We start from the raw sequence: 24,733 nt of genomic DNA, 5'->3' as shown, positions 1-24,733 counted from the left end.
GGATTAAAAGGCAGAAGTCTACGTGACCATCATCATCATCAAGCCCTTCCGTGAGAATCCTAAATCCAAAGAGGACTGTTTCATTTATGTTAGGTAGAATGCCCAGAGGGGACTGGGTGGTCTCATGGTCTGGAATCCCTACAGATTTTATTTTTCTCCAGCCGTCTGGAGTTTTTGTTTTTCTGTCCCCTGGCCATTGAACCTTACTCTTATTCGATGTTAATTAATGTTGATTTATTTTGTTTTATAATTGTGTCTTTCATTTTTCTATTCTTTAATATGTAAAGCACTTTGAGCTACTGTTTGTATGAAAATGTGCTATATAAATAAATGTTGTTGTTGTTGTTGTAGATAGATAGATAGATAGATAGATAGATAGATAGATAGATAGATAGATAGATAGATAGATAGATAGATAGATAGATAGATAGATAGATAGATAGATAGATAGATAGATAGATAAAACATCCTCCATCATGGTCCAGAGAAGTGGTGCTGGGAAGCTGGAGCTAATTCTGGCAATCATTGGGTGTAAGGCAGGAATATCACCTGGATGGGGCCACAAGCCATCACAGGGTGAACACACACACACAGATCTGGGCCAGTTTAGCAACACCAGTTCACCTAATATGCATGTCTTTGGACTGTGGGAGGAAATATCATACCCAGGCTGTTAATTTCAGTGTAGGACACAAGATGAAGATTTCACCAAGAATGGTCCACAGAAGGTCTCCAGAGCATGGTATCTTTGCCAAGGTGTGTGGCACAAATCAATTTCCACTTGGAAACACAAAGAACTGAACAGTAGTAAAGAAATGCCATATGGTCAGCAACGGGGATGATGTGTGTGTGTCCCTTGCCAAAAGAACATGGCCTTTGTTCTGACAGTGTGGTGATGTAGGAATGGTGCGGGGTGCCCTAATCCCCTTAAGATGTAAGATCAGTGCTAATTGAATGACTCTGCAAACTCACCTTCATCTCATGTGCAATTATTTGTTCCTTGTGTTTGAGCCTGCTACTCACAGAGCATTTTCTGCTGGTATGAGGTGCATACTAAAAAAGTAATCCATATGGCATTTCTCTGAACCTCTTCAAGCATTAAACAGATCTTGCATCAACATTTGAGACAGCATATTCCATCGCCTTCAAAAAGTATAAGTTGAGTGACTTTCTTAGGGAAGAATGGTGGTTTATTTCAGCTTCTGAATTCTAGGTGTTATTAGATTCTAAACCATGATATTCTGGTGACTTGTATTGTTCCATATTGGGATATATTTACATACATGCAGTATTTTTTACAGTATATTATATATATTTGTTGCAAGTCTGACAGAAATAGTGCTGCTTTATTTTGCTCATTTATCATTTTTTGTAAAGTACTTCTTAGAAGAATAGCAGTATTTTCATTTCAGTCATAAATGAATGCAATGGAGGACACAAGCTTAGGTCTTCAAGGCTGACAAAGTGACATTGAAATAACTCACTGAAATGCAATCAATACACGATCTAGAGAAAAATAAACATTTGTAATAAGATCGTGAAGAACGACTTCTGTCAGTATCATGATCAATAGGGGAACAGACTCCGCAAGTTGCAAAGTTTATTAAATAAAACACATATTATAGGTGATAATAAACGGAGAAGTGTTTTGAACGGCGGCTAATGTGATTATCTGCAGATACATCTTTTTAAATCGTGTATTCCAATTACTTACACATTAGGTTGAAGTTGGCAACCATAAATTGACCATGAGTGGGTATGTGCGTGACAATGTTCTGCAAATGACTGGCATCCAATCCACTCCTGGTTTCTGCTATGCCCCCAATGTACCCAGGAATGGCTCCACCTCATCATTCAAATCACTCAGAGTTTCAGGAATCGTTAAATAGATATGATAAAGCACTGCTTGAGTGGAACGATGAAAAGGTGCCTTTGTGCACACCGATTAGTCCGTGGAGCAGATTGAGATTTATTTTGGTTCGACCTCCTATAAAACACTTGCTTTCCGTTTTCTGTACAGAGCGGGCACCCGTGTTGATATCTTGGGTTCCCATTGTGAATTCCGCCAATGCAGTGGGAACCTGTTTACATATATTTAGGTTACCAAAATACTGCCATCGATGTACCTGGTCTTGTTTTTGAGCACAGCTAAAGCAGAGTGGTTGGGTGGCCGCCGCAAATCCGTCTTTATTAACTCGCCCGCTCGCCCAGGTTCCATGCCAACTCGCCGTCCCGATGGCTAGGCAGTGTTTGCATCCTACACACGGGATGCACATCGTTCGCACTCACGATTTAATAATCTCAGAACGACACTTAAACCGTTAAAAATTTTTCAATGTCACCCGTAATTTTTCAACGGGCTGCCGCGACGGTTTCATGCAGGCATAAGAATACTGAAATGTGCCGACGAAGAAATAAATAAATAAATCCCAGTGAGTTAACCAAGTCAGGCAGACTCAGTCATCCGCACTGGTGAAAACTCATCCGAGCTGGAACTGAAGAAAGAATACAAAAGAGGAATATGAATACATTCACAGAGTATTGAGGACGAAAGTGTGAACAAAAAGAAAGGAGGGGTTTAAAAAATCCCCTAAGTACCCTCCACCCTCAGCAAGCATTTATTCTTCGACTCCTGCTCGATAAAAACCCGCCGCTGTTTCCAGATCTGTGAAAGCTGTTTAGTTAACCGTGTAACAGTCTTCCGTGGATCTTCTGCAAAATCTCACATCGGTGTCTACTTTTAGACGAGAGACAATTGTAGGAGGAGCCTTACACTCCTGAAGGTGTGTATGTGCAAAAGACAGTACCACGGGGAGAGTGCTCAGAAGTGGAGGGATGTGTTCGCGACCACCGGGTTAAGAAGCACAAGCAAAACCTGAACAGCGAGAGATTGTGGCGAGTACTTTAGTGGCGATTTAGCGTTGGAACCTGACTACGGAGAGGTAGGGCTGTGCGTCCTTAGGTTGGCTGTCTGGCATGCTGAATACAAACACTGTAAGCGGTATATCTGGTTTTAACCACTACCCACTGGATTCTCTATCCAGTATTAAAATGTGTGCTTGTGTGTCTGGAGGTATGTGATTATATAATGTGTGTTTATAGGCATTTAGTTTGCATATACGTGTACTGTATACAGAATACACTCATACGTTCGAGTATTTGACAGGCTTGTGTTTGTGTATATATTTGAATGTATACGCATGCAGTGTGATTATAGTACACATAATAATGTATACATAAATATACTAAAGGCAAACTCATCTTTAGTCTGCATGTGGCTGTGATTATGACAACTTCAGCTACTTCGGATTACAGCTAAGTAGGCACGCATTCCATTGTTCCTCCGTATAACTGTGCACTTTTATTTGTCTGCAGCTGTCTTTTATGTTCTGACTGCGCACACATGCTAATCAGGCATCTCTTATTCCTCGCAGTTGCCATTCCGTCCGGTGTTTAATCACTTCTGGTGCGCCTATCCCATTCGCGGTGTAGTGCTTGGCTAATGTGATTATGCTGGCGACTGGGAATAATCTCCGGTTGTTCGGATTTGAGATTTGGATATGATGGGCACGGCTATGTTTAATTGTTCGGGAACGAGAAGTGTGGGGCTTTGGGGGAGCGTCAGAATGAAAAGACAAGGCAAAGTGACAGGATGAGGAATGGGTTAAAGGGTAATGATTTTATGCCAGAAAAACGCACCGTCAAAAATGACTTGTTTGCTGTCAACACGCAGAATGTCATGTTTAATTGCAATTACGCGTTGCCCTTCATTTTCTGGGTTCAACATCAGTTTGCAGCTTTCATAACCTTATAAAGGTTATCTAAACTTTATAAGATAATTGATGCATAGGCATGAATAATTGGAAAGCTTAGCCTGTAAATTGTATGAGGGATTTCTGAAGCAGTTGTGAGAATTATGTAGCAATATCCCGTGTTTATTAATTTCTGTTTGTATGCTGATATGGCTGCATCCTTCAACGATATGATAATGGATTTAAAATACACTTTTTTCAGGCTGAATATTAAAATCATGCTATTATGTAAGTTTATTGGATTAAACCAGTTTGAAAATGGAAAGATGTTTCTAAAAGTTAAATATTCAGCATGTAGAGTCTAAACTGGCCCTGTGTGTGAGAGAGTGTGTGTGACTTACATCCCATCCACACTCTTAAAAACAAAGGTGCTAAAGTGGTTCTTTAGAGTGATGCCAAAGGGGAACCAGTTTTAGTTCCCAAAAGAACCATCTATATGAATGTTTCAGAAACAGCCTTTATTTATTTAAATACATAACAGGCACCATAACTAACCATCAACAGATGATAACAGATTTGTGAAATCCCAATGGGTTCCTGATTTTAAAAGGACTCTTGTTGCATTCAATAATTCAGGCTAAGTTCAGGTTTTCTTGATCTGTTGATATCCATAGGAAGCCTACACAACATTAAATATTTGTTTTGTTCACACATTAGGAATCTTGTCAAAGCCCAAATAACCAGTTTTATATGCTACAAGCACCAACGAAAGTCAAGAAAAGTTTCCACTAGGGAGCTACACAACCCAGTAAAGTGCCGTTACAGACCTGATATTTTTAAGAGTGCAGAGCTGGCTTCTGCCTTTCATCTGATCAGAGATGCAGGGATCAACTCTGAATTGGATGAATCAGCTATGGGTAACACTTAACGAATGAGTGAATGGATGAATGAATGCTTGTTATAACAAATTCTGAAAAATGAAGGGCCCGGATTCTAAACAGACACCCCCCGCTTTGTTCAAAAATTGCTGACACAAACATTTATTTAGCTAAGGGCCCTGCTCCTAGTGACCCCTGCTGCAGATCTAACATATTAAATAACCGCTGAATTGATTAAAGTAAATTTCTATCCAGGAGCTAGAGTCTTGTCATTATAAAATAATTAGGCCAGTGTTTGTGCAAAGCAATAAAGGAAGGCAGCCCACACACAGAGTTTTGGTTTTCATTGTCATCCTCTCTATATAAGAAAGATGGGTTCAAACACTAATGGACTGAGGTTGCAATTTAAACTTTAAATTTGTAGCACAGCAGATAGAAATGGTCAGATTATATTGTATCATTGTGAGTGAAATACTTCTTGTAATGTTTACAAACACACATAGCTAAAAATGAGCATTGAGGAAGACACTTCATTTCATGACTGTCCAGCTTAAGCATACAGGAAGTTAGTATCTTATTACAGCCATCACATTTAATTTGTTAACTATAAATAACCAAGTAACCAGGTTGCATATGAAAAGTATATTTCATGATTTATAGAATGGGGCAGTTCTGATCAGAGGAAAATGAACACATTCTGTATTAATGAAAGTTTATAGGTGACCGACAGTTGCCTCACAGTGCTAATGTTCTGAGCTGGAAAATGTGCTTCATCTTCAAGCGGATCTCAAGTGAACTGAACACCTGCAGTTAAGATGGTTTGCAAAAGAGTGATAAAGAGAGAGAGAGAGAGAGAGTGTGTGTGTGTGTGTGTGTGTGTGTGTGTGTGTGTGTGTGTGCTCATGAGTGCATCCTGAACAGGACAAGCGCTGTATTCATGTCTGGCGATTGCCTGGATAGACTCAAACTAGAAAACTTTCAAATTTTGAAATGGCATTACTTTTTCAGAATCTATAAATTATATTCTTGTATGCTTTGGACAGGATGGTTTTTGCTAAGGACATTGTATTACATAAAGGTTAGATGAATATATAAGTATACAATATATGAATAAATAGGTAAAGGCACTATATACCAGACAGAGATAGGAGCTACTGTAGGTATAAAGGCACTGCATGATAGATGTATAGATGTGAAAGGCACTATATAACAGACATAGATATAAGCTAGTTATAAAGACACTATATAACAGATGTCAGTCAGTCATTCTCCAACCCGCTATATCCTAACACAGGATCATGGGGGTCTGCTGGAGCCAATCCTAGCCAACACAGGGCACAAGGCAGGAACAAACCCCGGGCAGAGCGCCAGACCACCACAGGGCACACACCCACACACCAAGCACACACTAGGGACAATTTAGAAACACCAATGCACCTAACCTACATGTCTTTGGACTGTGGGAGGAAACCCACACAGACACGGGAAGAACATGCAAACTCCATTCAGGGAGGACCCAGGAAGCGAACCCTGGTCTCTTACTGCGAGGCAGCAGCGCTACCAGATGTATAGGTGTAAAAGGCACTATATAACAGACCTAGATATAAGCTGTGTATAAAGACACTTTATAACATATGTATAGATATGAAATGCATTATATAACAGGCATAGATGTAAGCTAGGTATAAAGACACAATATAACAGATTTATAGATAGGAAAAGCACTATATAACAGACATAGATATGAAAGGCACTATATTAGGCAGAGAGATATGAAAAGCACTATATTAGATAGACATAATAGAAAGTCACCTATTAGACAGATATAAAGGTGCTATGCAACAGACACATATAGTAAGTATGAAAGGCACTGTATTAGACACTGGCAGGCAGTGTCACAAAGAGGTTAACGATTTGCACTTCAGGTCCTGAAGTTGTCGGTTCAACTCCCACCACTGACACTGAGTGACCACGAGCAAGTCACTTTACCTGCATGTGCTCTAATTGGAAAAATGAAAAGAAATGTAACCAATTGTATCTCAAAAATCACCTTGAGTAAAGGCATCAGCCAAAATAATTAGTAATAATAGAAATATATGAAAGGCATTATTTAATAGATAGATAAATATGAAAGGTGTTATATAATATATAGTTATGTATATGTTAAAGGCACTACATGAGATAGGTGGACAGATACCTGTTTCTATCTGTAACAATTTAATATTACACAAATGTACCTCGACTTCTGATAACAGATACAGTACCTATATAGATAGGTCATTTATTTTATATAGTACCTTTGCTTAATGCACATTACCCCGCACAGTGTTACACCATAAATTACAGTTGCTTCCATATTTATGTGATTGCAGCAGCAGCGGCTCAAATGTCTTGCTCAGCTTGATGTAGTGAGTGAAATGCTAAGCACTGAGCTCAATTGGAATTTACCGTAAATGGCTTGCTGTCCAATATCTTTACCACTAGGGGGCCACACTATACCTGTTAGATAACACTTTTACACCTCTAATCAATCAAGGCTTATTTTATAGAACCGTCTACTGCCAGCACTATCTCAAGACACTTTAAAAAGAGAAATAGGAATACAAAGGAAAGCATCATGATACAAAGAGATGAATACAACATAATTTAAATCCAAGGTGCTTCAGAGCATAGTAGGTAAATACAATCTTACCCTCTGTTTAAAGTGTATAATAAGCAGAAGGAAAAACACACAAATAATTTTTAAAAACTACTTCTTTTTTGTCCCAATGTGGTAAACAGCTGCTATTCTGTTGTTGCACTCTGTATGATTAAACAGGATTTCATTAACCCTCAGTAGTGTTTTTCTGCTTTACAGGAGCTCATGTGTTGATTGAAATTTACTTTATATTGTTGATTATTGACTGCTCCTTATACTGCTTTAACTCAGGGCAAAATCTGGAGCTCCATGACACCAAGAGGGAGTCATAGGTTTAAAGAAATAAGTAACCAATGAATGAATATTCTGTAACAGTGACACCTGTGGTTGACTAAATGCATCCATCCATCCATTTTCTAACCCGCTGAATCCGAACACAGGGTCACGGGAGCCAATCCCAGCCAACACAGGGCACAAGGCAGGAACCAATCCTGGGCAGGGTGCCAACCCACCACAGGACACATACAAACACACCCACGGGCCAATTTAGAATCGCCAATCCACCTAACCTGCATGTCTTTGGATTATGGGAGGAAACCCACGCAGACACGGGGAGAACATGCAAACTCCACGCAGGGAGGACCCGGGTCTCCTAACTGCGAGGCAGCAGCGCTACCACTGCGCCACTGTGCCGCCCTGACTAAATGCACCAAAACTAAATTATAGTTACGCAGGTAAATTCATATATTGATAACATTGCAAGTCAATTGTTCACACAGCATGGTGGCTCAGAGCTGCTGCCTCACAGCTGCAGGGACCTGGGTTATATTGCCAGCTAGTTCATTGTCAGTGTGTAGTTTGCAATTTTCCCCCATGCCCATATCAATTTTTTTCATTATTGTTTTTTCTTCCACATCCCAATGGTATGCAGATTCTGATGAATGGCAACTTTACATTTGCTTGGTATGAATGACCACCTGTGTGCCATGGACTCTTAGCTTTATATTTTGACACGACTTTGTAATTGAATTAGTATGTCTGTGAAATGGATCAGTGATCAGTGAGGAAATTTAAAATCAGGAGTGTCTAACTTTGACCCTAGTGGACCACAGTGGCTGCAGATATTCCTTCTGGCCACTTTCTTGATCAGTGCCTAATTTCTACTGTTAAGTGACTTCTCTTCATTTTATGCTTTGTTTTTTTAAGACTCACTGCTCTAAATTGCTGAATTTCTTCTTTAAATGGCAGTCAATCAAAAATGAGTTGTGAAGTGAGCCAAAAGATGACCTGTTAAGTCGGGCCTCAAACCAATCAATTTCACTGCAACCAGTTTCTTAACTAGAAACCGATTTATGTTGTTAATTAAACCTACCCTTTAATTCCATGGATTGATGAGCTCTAATTCTGCCACAGCAGATATTTCCAAAACAGTTGAGGTTTTTTTTTCTAAGGACTTTTGGGTGCTAATACGTAACCATAACTGTAAGGCAGGAAACAGTGATGGGCAGAGTGCCAGTCCATCATAGGACTCACACACTCAGAAACAACCCACTTAAAAGTGTCATTCAACCTAACACACAAGACTTTTGGGATTTGGAAAGAAAGCTAGAGTAGGCAGAAGGCAGCCCACACAGATGAGACAAGAACACAGAAATGAAAAGAACATGCAAACTGCACACAGCCAACAACCAAGTGTGGGATTTAGAAAATTAGAACAACTCTTGACAACAACAGACCATTCAGCCCAACAAAGCTCACTATTCCTACCCACCTAATTCCTCCAAAACAGCTACAAGTTGAGATTTGAATGTCCCCACAGTTCTACTGTCCACCACACCACTTGGTAACTTATTCCATGTGCTTATAGTTCTCTGTGTAAAGAAACAAATCTGAATGTTTGTCCAAAATTTCCTCTTAACAAGTTTCTAACTGTGTCCCCGTGTTCTTCTTTGACTCATTCTAAAGTAACTGTCTTGAGCCACTGTACTAATTCCTTTCATAATTTTAAACATTTTAATCAGGTCACCTTAATCTCCTTTTGTTTAAACTGAAAAGGTTCAACTCCTTCAATCCTACCTCATAACTCATACCCTGTATTCTTGGAATCAGCCCAGTTGGTCTTCTCTGGACTTTTCCTAGAGCTGTTATGCCTTTTTTTATAATATGGAGAGCAAAACTGCACACAGTACTTCTCACTGATTTGTACTTTACACAAAGGTGCTATTTAAACTAATATTCTCTTAGCCTTCTCAATGGCTTCTGAACACTGCCTGTAAATTGACAAGTGACAAGTCCTCTGTCACTCCTAGGTCTTTCTCATGAGAGGCACTTTCAATTTTCAGACCTCCCATTGTGTGTTCAAATGTAAACTTTTTACTCTGTATGTGTAATATTTACATTTATGTACATTAAATTTAATTTTCCATAAATCTGCCTAAGCCAATATGCTGTCCAAGTCCCTCTGTAATGATTCAACATATTCCAGATTATCTGATGATCCACCTATCTTGGTATCATCTGCAAATTTGACAAGCAGAATTCTTATTTATGTTCTTATCTGATTCATTTATAGATAACAAAAATTGGAGCAGCCCTAACACTGACCCTTCAGTGATACCACTCTTAACATCACCCAAATCTGATAAGGTTCCTCGCACTATAATCCTCTGCTTCCTGAGTTTGAATCAATTTTTCACCCATCACCAAATCATCACCTGTTAATAACACCTTTCATTAAGCGCTATATAAATAAAATGTCTTCTTCTTCTTTTTCTACTTATTATTATTATTATTATTATTATTATTATTATTATTATTATTATTATTATTATTATTATTATTATTATTATTATTATTATCTTCTGTACACTACACCCTGCACTCCTAAATTTTTAGTTTGAACTCCCATTTCTTTTATTTTGAAGAAGTGCCCAGAAGGCTGGCTATATGAGTCTGCAGGCTTAAGCACTGTGCCACCTGAATGTAATTTCTGTTTACACTTCTCTATTATACTGTCTCTGAACTGGTTTGAGGATTAATGTATATATGTATGACCGTGTCCTTTGTTCATCTTGGGTTCTAGTTGTTTAAGTGTCTTACTCAGAGTTTCAATATAACTCATTGCGCTGGCAGTTTTGATGTAGAACTAGTCCACATTTTTCTATATGTACACCAAGGGGGCCACATCTTTGCTTTCCACACCTCACTCCTTCACTCCCCTTCAGCCAACAGGCCCTGGGAAACTTCATGTTTGCATCACACTCTCTGTTCACCATCATCCAAAAACAGCCTTTGTTTAAATTAGTTAATTGTTGTGACAGATAGGGGGCGCTGTTGTCCCCTTGAACCCTCGGACCAGAAGGCGGACACCAGATAAAAGTCCAAAAGTTGACTTTATTATAGTAATAATGTGCACAAAGCACCCTACACTCCACAATAATCAAATACACAATCCTCCACTCCCAGACGTGTTGTCCCTCTGCCACCCGACTCAGCTTGTCTCTGGGATCTCTCACAGTCCTTTATATAGTCCTTGACCCGGAAGTGCTTATTTCTTGGTCGGATCAAAACTCTTCTTTTCATCCCGAAAGTACGTCATTTCTTCTGTCGCTGTGACTAGGATGTACTTCTGGGTTAGAGGTAAAATAGAAGTCTCCGAGCCTCCCTGCAGCAGCCCCTAGTGGTCCTGACGTTATCCAGCAGAGCTGTACAGGAAAACTCCAATGTCCATGATGCCCTGCTGGAACTCGGGGCATCTCCATGTTGCAGGGATGGCTCCCTCTGGTGGCCTGGGTGTATTGGCCAGGATGAATGTCCGGCCATAGCCCACATTGTTTAAACATATCTCTCTTATCGGTGCTGCTTTTATAAAACCCTTGCATGTTTCCTTTCATTTTTATTCTTTCTGCATTTTCCTTTCTGTATTTATTGGCCTTTTAGCACTGCATGCTCAACTTAACCTTGATCACACTTTGACTTTTGTCATTTAAAATTAAAGTTATGTTCATTTCTCATTAAGTTCCTAAAGAAACACAGATACTGAAGTATTTGATCCTCTCACTACCTGATCTGTGCTATCTTCCTGATTTGCACCACAAATGCACAGAACTTCCATACTTGTGTACTGTAAGTGTACTCTAACTCACACTTTAGGGCACTGCCCAATCTGTTTCATGCATGTGTGAATAATTAGTGGCACATTCACGCCCTAATCAGTACCCACCAAATTTTGCACCCTGCATGCGCATAACCTATAGTGCATTTTACAGCACAGCCTGATCTGAACTGCGCATGCGATTACACAACTTGCAGTATTTCAATTTGAGGCAGAGATTAGTTTACCATAATAAGATTATTATATTAATAGAGCGTTGTTCTGCATAGATTCATTGTATGTTACATGTTCACTGTTGGATTAAGCGCATTATACTCTGAGCTACAAACTTCACTGCTTATCATTGCAAATGCATGGTTTTCTTAGGTCTTTTACCAGAACTTCTTTTTTAACCACGTTGATGACTCATGTTGTAAACGTATCTCATGCTCAGTACAAATTAGGCAGTGTAATTTAGTGTATGCATGTGTGAAAAATGGGGTGCAAATCAGACAAAGGGAAAATGCACAATACAATATGAATGAATGTAAAAAAATGAGAGTTGCAGGTCAGGCAGTGTCTTTAAAGATGATTAAGTGTACGCATGAATGAAAGTTCTCCTTGTGTGTGTACATGTATGCCACAAGTGAGATGGGCAGGACAGATTAGGTAGTGACAGATCTTGTGGGAAAAATGGGGTTAGGTTCCAACTTGGGGGGTAATCAAGTTTACTTGTTTTCTAGTCATTCCGCCATAGGTCACAATCAATGATAGTTAGGCTGATCCAAGGACTTCACTGAACCATCCAATGGGCAATAGCGATTGGCAATGCATACAAAGTGCAGAAAGAAGTTTCCGGCCTGGGCTTACTGGTAATTGCTCATTCTTGGGGATCAATTACCAGCCCAGGTCCTGATCACAAATGGGATTCAACCGCTTCCGCATACCTCATGGCACTGGGTGGACACTTGTTGATCCATTCAGTGTAGTGCACGTGTAGCCCCAGACATCTAAGGGCATCAAAGTCCTGCTATTGCTCAATCTCACATTTCATTGCTGTTCGGTAGGTCTCTCACAACTTTTTTTTTAAGCTGTGCATGACCACAAACAGGTGGGAGCGGACCTCTTATAACATGAAATTGTTTACACTTTTGTAATAGAAGATAAGCAAATAAGGGTAACAGAACTTGTGGATAGTGAAGATTTATGGTCAGAGACACCTTCAGGAGATTTTTAGTGGGGTGGCCAGATAGAGCCAGTGAATATCATGGGGAGGCACACTTAAAGTCAGCAAAGGCAAATCACAAGGTATAACAGTTATATTTTAATAGAATAATGGAATCACATAACAACAATATTATATTAAACAGAGCAGAAATCAGATAATTCATTGGCTTATTAAAAACCAATTTGCCAAATTCCAGTTTGAAAGAATCATATGCAATCTGAGAGGGGAATGTATTCTATATATAATTAATATACAATTAAGAGTGAATTATGAATTGCAAAATGTTAATGGTTTGGTGTAATGAAAAGGCACCACAAACGAGATTTCATTTTCATTATCTTCATTATTTGATCTAAGGATCCAAATAAGCATGTTGGTACCAAACTGGGACCCAAGCAGAAGTTATTTACCATAATGACAGCAGAGCCATCCACAGACAAAAAACAATGGCTACATACTAAAAAATAGCAACCATTTGTGTTTCTATTCAAGAATATTTCTCACAGAAATATTACTGGAAGACTAAAGTGGAAAGCAAATATATTGTTAATAAAACAGTATTTTTCCTTCAAAACTGATTAGATCCCAGAGGTGTATGACAGCCTGTGTAAATGTTCAGAGGAAGCTTTAATAAAGCTGAGAGAAATAAAGTCTCTATTTTGATATGAGGATATTTTAGAAAGTGCGGCATGAATGGCCACTTAACTTAGTCAGTTTCCTCATTGCTTTCGGCAAGTAATTAAATACTCAAAATATAATAAATTGATGCAGTTAATTCATCTTGTCTTAAATAACATTATTTTTTAAAAATAACATTTTCAAATGAGACCACGATTAACAAAACATTCCAGTAGATGAGACTGCAAATAATTCAGCATATCTGTTATTTTTCAATTGAGCAAAAAGGTTGGGTCATGTAGTTACTTTTGAAAGAAAGTTATGAGCTATTTGTCTTTTATCCGGGTGACAGGATAAATCTTGATGAAGATTTGGGTGAACAATCCAGTCTGAAATGATGCCGAGCACTCCACTCTCCAGCCTGTCTCCAGCTTTGATATTTCCTGGTGTTCTTACAGTTCTCAGTGTTCCACCAAACACGTCCTTCACTCTACCAGGAGATTGATATTTATCAAACTTCTTTAAAATAGTGTGAAGAGAAGAAATGTGTCCTCGCATAGGCACGTTAAGTTTAATACAAAATCTTCCTTGCACGTCTGTTACTGGTTTGGTTTCAACGAATGCTGTAAATGTGAACAAGCAGTATGGCACTGATCAGTTGTCCATGGCCACTGTAATTGCATTTAGCATATAATGCTGGCATGGCACTATATTCACCCCCAGCCTATTGACTTACCCCCATAACACCATGACATTGCTGTGCGGTATCCATTATGTTCATGTTGACATTTCAAACTAGCACCTAACTAGCACACACGTCTGTCTCCCTTGTTCTTTTACATGTCTTTTCAGTTTGATTGTTATAAGGTTGTATGAGCATTAAGCAGTGGTGTTGTCATAGGGAATATTAATTAGATGTTTAAACTATAGAAATAAATGCTCTGTTATGTGTTTGTAATGTTGTATAGGCTAAATCTCAGATAACATACATACACAGTAAATAGTACTCTATAGGTAGAGAGAAAGTACCTCAGAATTCCTACTTGGATAGAACTGGTTAATTTTATTACACAATCATGTGGCAACCCATCACTAGCTAGTCAATGGTCCAAAGTTTAAGAAATATTGCTGAAATGAGTAGTTTGGGAGGGTGCAGGGTAAAAGAAATGGGCGTTCTTTACATGGAACCGTTAATAATGCGCCCAGTGCCTCCAAAGTTCAGCCTCAGTCAGTTTATCATATTTTTTAAAGGGTGCACACTGCAGTGGCCAGTATTTTTTGCATGGTAGCCATGGCCACCCTTTGCCACCCCTTGGAGGCGCTATTGTCTTTGGGATGAGAAGCGCAGTCTTATTTGCGGGGACTTGTCCAAAGGGATTGTGACTGGAGTAGCTGCTGTATGCATAAAGAATGGATTTGCATTTGTGAGCTTGGCATTCTGATGAGAAAGGTACACAATCAAAATAGAAAAGAGTCAGCCTCTAAACAATAAAATAGGAGGCTGAAAAAGAGCAAGTGAGATATACAGGCAAGTAAACATGGTTAAATCACTAGACAAACCTACACCATGTATAAGTTACAAGTGCAATGGGACAAAGCAATAGAAGCATTAGCACGAAAGACTCAGTAAATGAATCAAACTGGCAGGGAGACAAATTGGCTTTATGTGATTTTGATGATGCTGCCCCCTAGTGCATTTCAGCACATGGTGCAGGCTGTACTCGTAGACAAGGAGATATACTGTATTTAAGAGAATGTCTATCAAACACCATTGAGTCACTCCAAAGAAAGTGTGATATATTTGGTAGTTGGTTTATTCCCAAATCTGTGATAGTAGAGGGGTTTTGTTGTCACGGATACCATTTACTTTAAGTGCCAGCAGAAGAATATGTCCCTTAGTCGGGATTGACTTTCATTAAACTGCTACGTCATAGTCCACTCTTGGTTGGATAAAATCCCAGACTTTGAAATTTTATGCCAAAATACTCCATTATCAGGCTGAACACTGTTTTGAGCAAAAGAACAATGTTGAAATTTTAATTATTTCAGTGACAAGTGCTGAGTTTCAAGGTTCAAAAGAATGAAAAATAAATAACAATGTGTTACTTAAAGATGAAAAATCTACATGTATAATATGGATTTAATCAGTAAATGGCATTATGCATTTACATCTGGATTTTTAACTTCTATAGCCACACATATTATTTGAATGAGGGGCTCATCTACTACATGAATGGCCTACACAAAGAGCCTTTTGTTAAATCATGAAAATACATCTCATTATCTGCTTTGAAGGTCCTTTGCATTTGATATGCAAACGCCAAACTGGAAGGAGAAAAAGTCAGTGCAATTCTTCCTGCATTTCTGTCTCTCAATTCACAATGTGGTTTTCATTTTCACAATTAACTAAAGATCATTGGCATGGTGTTATCTGTTTCTCAGTAAGGCAAAAAGAGAGAGATGCAGTCATGGAAGAAAAATTAATCTAGGAGATGGGCCAGTTATCCATATGGACATTTCATTCCATCCAAATATGCAGCTGGTTCTGTCAATAGGTTGTCTTAAGATAAACAAATATTGTCTATTACATTTCTAATCAGCTTCACTTTCTCCTTTTGCCTTTGTATAACTCAATGAGGTGTTCAATTGATTGGAGTAATACGTAACACTTCAGTTTAGGTACTGCAAAAATGCATCTATGAGTGTTTAACGACACACATTCTTATCATATATGGGCAATGGTGGATGTCGACATCCAGGGGTAGAGGGTGGTAATCAGTTGTAGATGTCAACAAAATTCGCCGTTACATTACACAACTCTCTTTGCCAGAAGGAAAGTTAACTTTGTTGATCTGACCTCAAATCCATGTGCATGCATGAGTAGAGCAGAGTAAGCAATGTCTAAAATTGCATCAATGTCTGGCAAGAGAGCAAAATGCTCTGCAGACAACATTTTATGTATTATTGATGAATTGGACTCTGCCTTATCGGACTCCGATTTTGATGCAAGTAATCTGGAAAAAGAAAAAGAGGTACCAGTCCTCTGCTGATCGTAGTGCTGAACACGTTCATGTAACTCACGTGACTGAGAGAACGTTCACCTGGGAGGCAAGCTGGCTACCAGACTTCACCAAATGACGCAATGTGCTAGTGGACACTATGAATTACCAGCCACTTGAATACTTCAAGCTGTTTTTTTCAATAAAGATCGTTCAGCTAAAGAGCAATGAGACAAACAGGTATGTAATAGGTATGTGAATTCACATACTGTAGATTAATATAAATATTTTATGTTGATTTATGAGTGAATCCTTTGCTTTGTGTGCTTTTCAGAAAACTGAGTTTTTTGGAAAAAATATTCAGCCTTGGGCCAAAATGGAAAAGAAATTAATTAGCCCTCAAAAAGTTAAAGAACCATTTAGGATAACCTGAGGGTCTTTGAGATTTGGGTGTTTTTTGCCATGAGGTGTAAAGCCTTAGGCCGCAAGGACAGAGATGTAAGGGTCAGGAGATAAACACATACATCTGGGACATGCCTTGTCAAAACCATTAGATCATACTTATCTATTGACAAAACCAAAACATGACATAAAGTTGAAGTGAGAAACAAAATCACTAAGTCAATTGTCATCATAAATACACTAAATCAGCGTTTCTCAACCTTTAAGTATTTGCGACCTGAGTTTTCATAACAGTTTTAATCGCGCCCCCCTAACGTTTTTTTGAAAGGAGCTCACTAATATCAATTTGTTATTTTATAATTAATGATATATCATTGCTGCATATTGTATTATACCTACTTAACTTTTATCGACATTTATCTAACTCTATATTTATTTTTCTAGTATCAGAATGTAGTTTAAGTTAATTTGTTTTGTTTTTGATTCTTGTTTTCTTTTTTTCACATCTTCGTGCCCCCCTTTTTGTTACTTCGCGCCCCCCTAGGGGAGCCCGCCCCACAGTTTGAGAACCACTGCACTAAATGCTAGAGATTGTACTCACATACTTGACATTACTCAGGACTCCTTCCGAGAGACAACACTTAGTAACCCACAAACACTTCCGTAACTTTTGGTGCACACAGTGGAGACACCCATAATGAAAGCCAATTGATGTTATGGCAAATACAAAGCAAACAATTATGAATTGCTATAATGCCCACACAACATTTCAAATATCAGAAATAATTACATGATTTAAACATTGATATTCCAAAACATCACAAACAATTCAGAAATTTACATGGCAGAGAAAAATAATTGATCATAACACTGGGAGGAAACCAAAATAGTCAGAAGAAAATTTATACAGACATAGGAAGAAAATGCAAACTTCACACAAACAATGTCTGTGCCGTTTTTCAAGCCCAAAGAAAAAGTAGAGGTAATGACTTCTTCTTCATCAAAGACTCACAAGAATTTAAATTACATTCTAAAAGTAAGAAGTTGTTGCTTTCAAGAAGGAAGAAAAGCAAACCCGGACAAAATAATGAATGTGTTAAATTGACAAGAAAAATCAGATAGATCAAGAAAAGAGCATTGCTATGACACCATCATTTTTATCATGTTATCAGGTCACCTGAGATGTACGCTGCCTCTAAAGTTCTTTTCTGCTGGGAAATAGGGAGAAATGTCAAACCCAGCTCTGCAACTGTTGCCAGTAACCTCTTAGCTATCCCAATGTCTGTGTTGCATCCCATGTGTTTCACCTGCTGGATCTCTTTGGCGGGCTTATCTCTAACAAAATTTTATTTCAACCCAGTCTACCACCAGTAGAAAACTTAAAAAAGGTTTCCCCTTGTGCCCTTAAAAGTTGCCAGTTATATGAGGTGTGAACAATCTAAACTCCAAGCTCGCTAGTAGCAGTCACACAGAGACACTTGATTTAAGCTTTAATTCGCAAACTATATTTTTTCATAACATCCAATAACAGTAAGTACAAAGTGATACATAAAATCATACAACCTAGGTGGAATAAATCTTCATGCAATCCCATTATCGGCAGCAAGACAGTAGTGAACATTTCCAAGTGGCTCCATTTCTTAGCTGCAGATTATGTATTCTCAATCAAAAATGAAGAAAAATGTTTCTTTCTGAGGCTCTCTGAAAGTGTCAGTTTTTAAAGGACACAATTTCTCACTTCCTTCTTGCCCAATGAACACGTAACACAGGACATTTTGTCTTGCTCTCTGCTAGCAGGGCATGCAGACATTTTACAATTTCTCAAACCACACTGTAAGCATATAAAAAAACAAAATGAAGGAAATGTTACAAAACATCATTAGCACTCAAGCTCATAAGAAGTAAAGCTATCCCACACCAGGCTTAAGGTTAGTTCTTTAGGATTCGAATCTCATAAATAACATACTGTAGCTAGACAAAACATTCTGAGAGCATTCCAACTCTCCCAGCATGCACCACACTATTGTTCAATTTGACCAAACTCATGCTATAGGCCTATCACCTGACATTTGTTACTTGAAAAGTTTAACGTGTCCTCTATTTACCACTTCAAATTATTTAACACCACATAGGAATACAAGATATTGGAATTCCCAGCCACAATTAATTTTCATAACATTGTTTGTTGTGCCACAAAGACAAGAGGGAAAGACCAGGAAATTAAATCAGAGTCAATATCTTAGCAAAGATCAAAACCAAAAAGACTGATACGTGTGCAACCAAGCTCAAAATATGATCAAAACTCTTCCCATTGGCAAAAAACTGATTTGAATGAAGCATTAGCAATAATTTTTTGAGTTTACCCACAAACCTGGACTGTGTTTAGTATTTGACGATGGCTTATATACCATAACTCCAATGCCATTACACAACACACCTTTCAGGTCTATGTCCCTCAAAATGGATAACTCCTTTCCAACAAAGAGAACACCAAATGGCAGTGCCCTCTAAAAAACTAATGTGATGATGGGTATTAGGGGGTCTATGGCAATGTGTAGGCTTTATTTAAAAACAGTGTGATTATGGGGGTGTAGCTGCACATGGTAGCATAGCCGAGCACCCCCAGGGTGTTGATGGGTAAACTGGCTGGTCATGCATTCATCTGCAGATGCACTTAGTTTAGCTGATTTCTTCATTAGTGCTCTTGGTTTCATAACGCACCTAAGCCCACTATAGTATAAAGGAGCCTGAGCAGGATAGAAACGGTAAAAGAAAAAAGAAAGAGAAATCCATAGCTGAAAAGGTAAGAAAAGGAAAAGAAGAATAGCTAAATTGTGGAACAGCCAGTATTGCAGAGAGCAGGAAAGTAGCAGAGGATGATGCCCGTGTGGAGTAGTGGCATTTAGAGGGTCAGGTCCCTCCTCATGAGCATCCAGGGAGCAGGACTGACCAGCCATTTCAGGTGGTCCCACAGATGTCAGTGGACAGTGGTAGGACACACAGGGTATCTGTGTACACCAAATGTTGGAAGCTGGGACTTGAGCCAAATAATGGTTGACTGCTCTTGCCAAAGGACATCTCCTGTCACTGAGCAGACCTTGGAGGGTGAGCAAGGGAATCATTACTTTAGCAGGATGAACTGAGGCTCATGATTCTTTTTAATGGACATATCCTGATTGTATTTAAACCAGGCATGTTAAACTCACTACCATTGGTGGGCCGCTTCGACTGCCATACGTGCGTCAGCGGGCCGCACTGTAACAAATACTATTATACTATTATACAGAGTTATTGTAGCTTTCCTTCCAGTACTGAAGACTTTAAAAAATGTAACACTTAAAGTTTAAAGAAAAGCAATTTTTTACATACAATCTCCATACAACAGCGTACAATTAGAGTCGTAGCCACTTAGCTAGGTCCTTATATTATTATATTATATTCATTATATTATATTCATTGCTTATATAGGAGTCTTAGAGTGTGAGATTTATTTCTTTTGTACTGACACTTGGCATCTTTTGTTAGTAACCAGTTCGTCAATATCAGGCTTGAAATCTTGTGCAACTGTAACTTTTATGAGGGATGAAAGGTGCTCGACAGTAAGTCTTGAGCGATGTGGGGTTTTGGTAGCTTTCATTAATGACAACAATTGCTCACAAAGGTAAGTGTTTCCGAACATAGACAGTACTCTCGATGCCAACCTATGGATCTGCACATACGAGGGTGGCAGGTAAGCATACAAGCCTGGCACACCAACTTCGTTGTATTTTTCCATCAGAATAGAATCTGACTGCAGTTCAATCAATTCCGTTTGGATATTTTCAGGCGCATTCTCAACGTCGTAAGACTATGGTGACGTAAACAGCACAAAGTCCTGTTCGTGTGAACTGAAATCGCGAAAACGCTCACTGAATTCATTGCTCAGTAATACAAGTTGGAAAACAAATCCTCCAAAAATCTAATTTTACATTACTAAGTTTACTTCAAAGTTTATATTGTAAATAAGCCGATATGCATAAAGCCCCCTGACCTACACTAATTATACAAACTCAAAATCACAAAAATCTGTTAATAAACAACTCACCAACCTCTCGCGTCCACTTCAGATCTTCAGCTGTAGTCTGCACTAACTGTTCATTACAATATTAGCACAAAATTACATAAAACTAGAGCAAAAAAACGTGAAAATATGCGAGCTATTACTACTCGTGATGGTCAGTTCTGCCCAGTGGCCAGTCTCAGCAGCCCAGCCAGTAGTGTAGCCCAGTGGTTCGCAACCTGTTTGACACCAAGGACCGCTTTAGTAGAAGCAAATTTTTCCAGGAACTGGTGGGTTGTTGGAGGTTGGAGTTTATGGGGTGATTATGGGCAGGTTCGTAGGGCAGTTTTATACACAATTTACATTACATTTCTATTATTATTAAGTTATAATTTAGTAATAGAAATTATACAGCTTATCATAATGCAGAATCAGTGGGAGCCCTGAGCTTGTTTTTCTGCAACCAGACGATCCCATCTGGGGAGGATGGAAGACAGTGACACACGAAGTGTGTTGCTTATGTTCAGTATACTCCGTAATCTCGTTTTGGTTGCTGTCACTGCAGAAAACGTGCATCACAAAGATAGGATGTTGGAAATGGAAGCAGCTTCAATAGCTTCTTTCGCATTATTTTAATCTTCTCCTGTCTACAAGTTATGCTGACGAGAATTTTTCTCAGCATTTCCTTGCGATGATACATTTTCAGGGTGCGAATGATGCCCAAATCCAATGGCTGAAGCACTGCCGTGAATTTGGGTGGGAGGAATTCAACGTGAACATTATCTAAGTGCGGAAGCATGTTGTGGTCAGCACCGGTATCAATCACAAGCCAAATTACCCTTTTCTTCTTCTTCATATTGTGAGGTTTCTGAACGCTTTTGGGATCTGGGATCTCCCCCACCCAATGGGAACGACACGCTGAACTGCGTCCCGAAGCGCTATTGCCACGTGTGAGGTTGTTTGTCCGGGTCCCAAGAGAGTTTAAAAACCTCATATATTCTTGAATGAGTGCCGCATTAATATGAATATTTCTTCAACAAGCATCACTGCAACCACAGCTTTTTCGGCATCTTCAAATGCAGCAGTTTGCATAAGTTTGCAACCCGAGATTTTTCTTCTTTTTTGCATATAACAGGTATGCCATTTCTATAGAAGGGTGATAATGAGTTAAATTCTAATGGATATTTTTCAGATGTTGACGAGCAATAAGGAAAATGTATCACTTAAAACCTCACAAAACAAAAACAGCAAAAAAACAGTACGAGGAAAGTTCAAAGAAAGAACATTTTTTTACAGTGTTTCTGTTTAGGGATCGTTGTGCAAATGTCCACAACTGAGCTGTGACCGCAGAACTAACTGCTCTGTGGATGATTCATTCAAGCATTTCAAGGTCACTTCGTTGTAATGAAAGTATCTGCTGCTGAATGTGCTTCGTAGTAACGAGATTTCTGTGGACTCGTGTCATATGGGGAAACTGTCAGAAACATAAAAATACTTTGTTGTAATACTCTCTCACCGCGGTCTTCTCTCCCCTCTCGCTGCCGCTGCTAAGCCCCGCCCACCTAGCATTCTGAAAAGTGTCCTCAGTGAAGGCGGCAGCCTTTTTGCTGTAGCCCTTCACTGAGTGTCTCCGTTGTTGGTAGTTCTCTCGCGGCTCAGTAGTGGGCCGAGACCACAGCCTAGCACTTCAGTTGCGATTTTGCGGCTGCAACTATACTAGCAGATGACGTTTCCGGTACCATAATGCCATGGGAAAATGTGCTTTTGTCAGAAGGCAGAAGTAAGAAAATTCAATAAGTAACGCCGAAGATGCAGAATGATTCAATCACAAACAATAGTAATCCTTTTGTACAAGTTAAGTGGTAAGTAGGATCTGTCATACGGGCCGCACAGATTTTTGTTGCGGGCCGCATGGGGCCGCGTGTTTGACATGCCTGATTTAAACCCTTGATTTTTACCTATTTATGGATGAATTGTGGTTGTGTGTCTTCATTCGCCTTAGTTCATTTCGTTCTATGACTATTGATGGAGTATACCAGTTGCAGGAAACCTGAGCTGCACAACAAGACGGTAAACCAACAATATCCTGATAAAATAAAAACAAAAAAAAAAATCCTAAACAAAATCACAAAATGAAAAAGAAACTGAATTTAGCATGGCTCAAAACCTAAAAAAAATACAAAGGCACAGAGAAAAATGTATTAAACGAAAGAAAAATTAACAGTTACAAACTTATATGAAACTGTTGAGTATTCATGTTTTTTTAGTTATTGTTGATTTCTCTGAAAAGGATCAAGCTGTTAATTTAAATTTGGACAGTGGCAGAGGCTGAATGAATTCATTCTGTAATAATGAAACTCTCTAAGTACAGAACTAATTCCCTTTAGACATCAAATATCCATTAATTTCTGGAACCTGAATAATCCAGTTTAGGGTAATGGATTGGAAGCCTATCCTAGCAGCATCAGCTGCCTCGCAGGAATCATTCCTGGACGAAGTGGTAATGATATCAAAATACATTGTGTAGCTAAGTCTTCTGAAATAATAAAGAGAAGTCTGTTATTATGTTTAAACAAAGTCTTTGCAATCACAGAAGATGTCTATAGCTAAATTCCACAAGCAGATGGCTCAAAGTTAGCAACTCAGTGTTAAAGTCTGGCTTGACATAATCGTTCAGTGGAGTGCTTAACTTAGATGATAATGATGTTGTTGGTGTCTGCTGCATTATTGACAGAGACCAGCACAGAGAGCTCTTAATCAGCAGACATATGTTTTTGTTTCTCTACTGCTCCTATAGTAGAAGTACTTATGAAGTGATGGCTGCTGTAAGCTTGCTGCACGATTCACACACAAGTAGCATTTACAACATTTACCAAAGGGGATTTGGCCACAGGAGTCAGGAAGATATTTAGGCACTTCACATTGCACTCATTCTTTGTGATAAATGACTTGTATTTCTGTTTCATAATGGCATGTTCTGAAAAAGCCATATTTTAGCTTAAACAGTGCCAGGTGGAAGTTAAAATATTTTGATGACATTGTGAAAATAACTTTGCTGGAGGTGTTAGTGATGTTCAGAAGACTGGTGGACACCTTTATGAAAAATGGCGAAAGGAAAACGCAACAATTTAGTAGCATATTATGGATGGGAATCTGACTTTTGGGTCACAGTATTTGGAAACAAGTAATTTGGGGTGCTATAGCGGCATGAAACTATCGTGTGCTATTTCTGTCTAAATGCAAACCTGCTACAGATATTTGATGTTGTGCCCATAGACAGAGAAAGGCACATCCATTGCAGTATTAAGTCAATTGTGTTTATAGGTGGGAGCATTCTGCTAAATAATAAATTAAATTTGGACAATGGATGAGCCATTTGTATTGTAGCAATTAAAGAATTATTGTAATAGTGATTAGTGAAGACTACACTCTGGTCAATGAGTTGTTAATTTTGGCTAATAATATTTACATTATGGATAGTGATGGATTTATTTTGACTAGTGTTAGGTGTGTTAGAATAATGCATGATTACAATGTTGAGAGGATCCAAATGCCCTTCATTTTTATTAGATAATGTAACATATCAGAGATTACAGCAAAGCCTGAATGTTTGTACAGTGATTAGCATTATAGCCTCACTGCTCCAGGGACCTACATTTCAGGTCCTAAACTGGTCATTGTCTGTATGAAGATTGCACATTTTCACTGTGTAGGCATTGCTTCTTTTTGTAAACTTAAGTGCAAATTTCAATTGTCTCCCATATACTATGCATGTCGGATTAATATACAGTATGACTCAGTGACATGGAGTCATGGATGTATTATATACAGTACTGTATAGTTCCCTGTGACTGACTATCTATCTATCTATCTATCTATCTATCTATCTATCTATCTATCTATCTATCTATCTATCTATCTATAGTGCCTTTCATATCTACAGTATCTATCTATAGTGCCTTTCATATCTATCTATCTATCTATCTATCTATCTATCTATCTATCTATCTATCTATCTATCTATCTATCTATCTATCTATCAATGGTGTATACTTTCTTTCACATCTATTTACATCATATACTGAA

At 38.6% G+C, this 24,733-nt stretch overlaps 1 protein-coding gene across 2 annotated transcripts in view; it reads left to right on the top strand.

Annotated features, from left to right (window-relative positions):
* Window positions 1-2,034: 2,034 nt before the first annotated feature.
* Window positions 2,035-24,733, top strand: part of galr2b (galanin receptor 2b) — a 120,007-nt gene continuing 97,308 nt past the window's right edge. The window contains exon 1 of one of the 2 annotated variants that reach the window (XM_039775749.1): window positions 2,035-2,783. The gene's annotated coding sequence lies outside the window, so the exon portion shown is untranslated. Of the gene's footprint in view, window positions 2,943-24,733 lie in introns of both variants that reach the window. The other variant, XM_039775747.1, reaches the window with a different exon arrangement.

Source organism: Polypterus senegalus, chromosome 13 (assembly GCF_016835505.1).
Source record: "Polypterus senegalus isolate Bchr_013 chromosome 13, ASM1683550v1, whole genome shotgun sequence".
Classification (NCBI taxonomy): domain Eukaryota; kingdom Metazoa; phylum Chordata; class Cladistia; order Polypteriformes; family Polypteridae; genus Polypterus; species Polypterus senegalus.
This window is presented reverse-complemented; position numbering and strand designations above follow the sequence as displayed.